Source organism: Grammomys surdaster, unplaced genomic scaffold, assembly GCF_004785775.1.
Source record: "Grammomys surdaster isolate TR1022 unplaced genomic scaffold, NIH_TR_1.0 126063, whole genome shotgun sequence".
Classification (NCBI taxonomy): Eukaryota; Metazoa; Chordata; class Mammalia; order Rodentia; family Muridae; genus Grammomys; species Grammomys surdaster.
In genome coordinates, this window is record NW_021620873.1 from 1,276,456 (window position 1) to 1,281,526 (window position 5,071).

General features: G+C 47.5%; 1 long non-coding RNA gene across 1 annotated transcript in view; it reads right to left on the reverse strand.

Moving 5' to 3' along the window:
• Positions 1-210: 210 nt before the first annotated feature.
• Positions 211-5,071, reverse strand: part of LOC114610907 — a 9,064-nt gene continuing 4,203 nt past the window's right edge. The window contains exon 3 of the long non-coding RNA XR_003709749.1: positions 211-310. This is a non-coding gene — a long non-coding RNA (uncharacterized LOC114610907). The remainder of the gene's footprint in view (positions 311-5,071) is intronic.

Consider the following 5,071-nt stretch of genomic DNA (forward strand, 5'->3'; position numbering starts at 1 on the left):
AAGCCATATGGTTCCAATGATGAAGCTGGCAAGCCATATGGTTCCAATGAGGAAGCTGGCACTTTTGTAAAACATGTAGCCCAGAGCTGGAGAAGGGAGGTATCAAGTCAGACAGTGGCAGGGGCAGCCAGGAAGCTCATATAAGACCACCACTGTCCCTGGACACTCCCAACACAGAGTAGGTTTTACAGGAGTCTTTCCTTTTGTCCTCTTCAACTTGTTCTCTGGAGACCTGATGGAACCCTGATGGGGTTCTTCATTGCTGTTGGCCTTGGGATGTCTTGGAAGGCAATCTCCCCCAGCTTCCTCACTGGAAAAGGTGTGATGACACTATGTGACACAGTGTCACACACTGCTGCTTGGACATCCACTAAGCTCCTCCTCTCTATAAGACGGGGAGATGCTGGGATGTCTCCATCAACCACTCAAATTCACAAATGGGACTAGACATTGTTCTCTTGGATGCTGTGGAGATGAACTCTATTAAGGAACTAATGCATGTGGAAACTTCGAGCCCAGTGCCTGAACATAGCAAAGCCCAAATGTAAACCAACTTTGCTTGAATATTTACACTGAATAAAAAATTCCCTCCAGAGCTGGATTGTAACTCAGCCAGAGATCGGTTGTCCTGTGTGCACCAGACTCTGGGTTCCATCCCCAGATCTATGAGGGGTGGGGGGACGGAGAGCAGGCAGACCTGTTGGAGCACATCTTTTAAATCCTGATACTCTAGAGCAGTGGTTCCCAACCTTCTTAGCACTGCAACCTTTTAATATAGCTCCTCATGCTGTGGTGATCCCAACAATAAAATTATTTCCATTGCTACTTCACAACTGTTTTTCTACTGTTGTGAATCATAATGTAAATATCTGTGTTTTCCGATAGTCGTGGGTGACCCCTGTGAAAGAGTCATTTGAGACCCAAAGGGGTTGCAACCCACAGGTTGAGAACTGCTCTTCTAGAGGCTGAAGGAGGGGAGGGTACCTGGGTTTCAGAATGAGTTCAAGGCCAGCATGGACAAATTACTACGATCTTGTTTCCAAATAAACCACAAGGAGAGGGCTAGGGATGGAACTCAGTGGTAAAATGTTTGCTTGGAATGAATGAAGCCATAGGTTCAGTCTCTGGGACCACCAAAACAAAACAAAACAAACAAACAAACAGGACAAAATAGACCAGGCGCGCATTATCCTTGAAGATTATACACATTCCTAGGAGTGTTTTTGCACAGACTCAAGAGCACCTGCAGGTTCCACCTTGAACAGTACAGAAGGTGGGCTGGTAAAGAAAACCCAGCTAAACGAGAGGAAAGGTGCCCAGGGAACCCACATAGTCAGCAATCCCTCCCCAAGGATGACATACAAATGGCAAATGTTAGGCATCAGGGCAACAGTAGACTTAAAAAGCAATCTGGTCATATGTAAGGCTGGTGCATGTGGGAAACCTCTGTGCCCGCCTCTCAATTTTGCTGGAAACATTAAACTGTTCCTTTAAAAAAAATGAAGTATTAGAAAAGAAGCAAAAACTATCAGCTCCAGGCTGGCTGTATCCTTGAATAGCCTGCAGGTACGAGTATGGCAAGAGCCTTACAGGTGGGCTCCAGGCAGGAAAACAGGCCTGTGTGGGTGATAGGAAGAGGCACAGCCAGTTCCAGGGTGATGATGAACCTGGTATGTTTAACTTAACATGTTCTGGTCTCTGTTGGTTCAGTATCTAAGCAAGATTAAATTCATGAGTTAGAGGCTGTAAGTGGATCCCTACATCCGGGATCTGCAGCATCCTTTCTAGCTACTATACTTGGGCTCTCCTACTTTTGTCCCTGGACCACATCTATGTTCTGCCCACCCTGAGTCCCTCCAACCAAGAGGCCAAGCAGCCACAACTCCCTTCTTCCCATTTGTTTCCTCTGCTGCTCGCTTCAGAATCTGTCAGTGTATCTTGCTCTCCCTCTGGCATCTCCCGCCCCTCCCATCTCTGTGTCTGTCCCCACCCCCAACCCCACAGACACTGTTCTTGATAATTATAGTTTATTGATTTCTCCCGCTGTCCTAACATCATGTTCTTCATCTTAGTTAGGCACTGTGTGGACCATCACAGCCTGCATTCCCTGGGAGGCAGAATGCTTGGTGTGCCCAGTCAGGGAGCATTCCAAAGCCTATAGCCAGGTTCCTCTCCATCCCCACTCCACACCCACCCACAGCCCCCCACCCACAGCCCTGTGGCCTCAGGCTGACTCTGGGAGGAAGATGAAAGATCTTAGCAGTAAACTCATATTGACATTTACCACACGCCAGACACATGGGTCTGTGCATTCTCCCAAATAACACTGAGGGAGGTTTACCAATATAAATGAGGCTCAGAGACACACTGGCTCAACTAAAATCACACAGCTATCCAGCGTCAGAGCTGAGATCAGGCCCAAATTGTACACACCGATTCCCAGAGTTACACACATCAAACCAAGACAACTTGCATTGCATCAGCTGGTTTGGAGAGAAGCAAAATGTCCAGAGATGCTACTGTGAAACAAAGTATCTCAATGCAGCATGGCCGGAGGACCCGTCCCACTCCCACTGCCTTCCAGAAAGACTGGCCAGCTGTTCAGGAGACAACCTGGCTCCTAGGCTGCCTACTTCTCACCATAAACAGGAAGGCAATAAAAGCAGCCACTTCTGTGCAGACTCTTGGGGGCTCCCCCTCCTGGGAGGGAACTATCCCCCGGGGCAGAAGAGCAATTGTTTCCTTGAGAAAGTTACTTTCTTCTTTGCCCCTCTGCTTCAAGGTAAATGTCGATATAAGTTGGAAATTCCAACTGTTAAAGTCACCCAGAGTTGGGGACTGGGGCTGGATGCCTGTGTTCAACCCAGAACCCAAGGACAGGGATGACAGTGACAGATATGCCATGCACTCCTCCCATTTTTCATTAACCATCTCTGTTTTAAATCTAATCAATTTACAGAAAGGACCTACTACTTCCTGAAAACAGAAAGCTACAATTCTGAAAAACAACTCTGGAGGGCTGGGGATGTGGCTCAGTCCATGAATGCTAGCCTAGGACACACAGCAGCAGCCAGGCCTGGGTCAGGGGTGGTGATACCTGCCTGAAATGCCATCCTCTTTGACTATCTAAAGTTCAGGGGGTAGCCTGAGATACTGGAAACTCCAGCTCTAAAATAAATACGTAAATAAAGACAGGCCTATGGTGTCCAGAGGTGATGAGAGAAAGCTTGTAAGATGACACAGAACGTCTCAAAGAATGTTCTCAATAACACTCCACAAAAATATTGAAGAAAAAAAATCGAAGTAAGCCAGAAGTTTCCAGGGCCACAGGGCTGCCCTTTGGCAATCATAATTACATGATTTAAGATTTTGCTACTTCTCGCTCTGTTGCATAACCAGTTTTCCAAATGTCCTTTATGCACAAGTTTCTTCCTGTAAATGGGCCACATACATTTAAAGTCACCTTCTGCGATACGGGACCCTGAGGGTGACTGATGAGTTCAGGGGTTCTGGGTGTGCAACCTGACACTGGAACTTTGGTCTGTTTCTTAAAGCCATAACTATTGGTCACTCTCCCTGCTCCCCAGGAATGAGTGGAGCCTCACAAGTCCAATGAAAACACTGGGATATCAGGAGAGATATATGCTGGAGCAGCCCCCCTCTGGCTAGGGGACACGTCTAGTTTCCAGGAAGCCATGTTTAGTGAGTCATGTTCAGTAACAGCTTCTTCTCTCTTTGGTACAGGTATGCTCAGGTATATCTGGTCCAACACCACAAGTATCACTAAAGAATCTGGATCCCATCCTAGAAAATGCTACTTTATCTTCAGGGAACATGGGTGATGAAGACAACACACGGGGTGTGGCCAAGTCCTTGACAAGGTTTGTCATTTCTCCCTACTTGTCCTGCCTTGGCCTAGCCTGGGAATTTTCTAATCCTTGACATCTCTGCCTTGTAGCCATTGAACATGTCACTGTGGCCAGACTCCAGCTCCACAAAGCCTCTTCAGACCCCCAAGTGTCACCCTCCTTGTACATCTCTGCCTGGGCTGTGTCACTTAGCTTGGGCTAGCCACCAGCCTCAGCTTTCAGCATCTCATGTTTGAGTCAGCAGTTGTAAGGTCTCCAGTAACTGGTCTTCACCTACAACCTACAGCGACCCACAGTAACCTCTGAATAACAATCGGGGAGTTTGAAGGGGCTGGAGAGTTTGGAACAGCACTGGTTGCTCTTCCAGAAGACACGGGTTCAATTCCCAGCACATACATGGCAACTCACAGCCATCTGTTCCAAGGAATCTGACACCCTCTCACAGATATACACACAGGTAAAACAACAGTGTGCATAAAATAAAAATAAATTATATAAAATAATCTGGGAGTTTTGTTCTGAACTCTGGATTTCTGTTTTAAAAGGAAAAAGAAAAAAAATCAGAAGATCAGCAGGACTAGAAGCCCACATTCCTCTTTTACAACCCTTGACTGGAGCTGAGTGGCGGGGTTCAGGTGAAACCACATGGTCAGCTTGTTAAACCTTAGCCATTCCTTACAGTCACCAGGAAACTAAACCACTGGGCCATTCTCCCAACTCCACTGCTAACTAGCTGTGTGATCTTGGGTCAGTTACTAAACATCTCAGTTGGGAAATAGAATAACAACAATATCCTCCCTGTGTGAGTTAGATCATTCAAGATGCAAGCCTGAGGACCTGTGTTTGATCCCCAGAACCCACGTAAAGAAACCGGGTGCTTCTGTACCTACCCCTGTACTCCCAGTACCAGGAGGGAGGGAGGGAGGGAGGGAGGGAGGGAGGGAGGGAGGGAGGGAGGGGTGGGGGGAAGGATGGAGGGAGGGAGGAAGGGATGGAGGGAGGGAGGAAGGGAGGGAGGGAGGGAGGATCCCTAGGGATTGCTAGCTGGTCAGCATAGCTGAATCAGCAAGTTCTAGATTCAGTGAGAAGCCCAGTGTCAGAAAACTAAGGTAGAGAGCTAATGAGGAGAGGAAAACACTTGTTGTCAATCTCTGGCCTACACACACACACACACACATACACACACACACATACACACACAC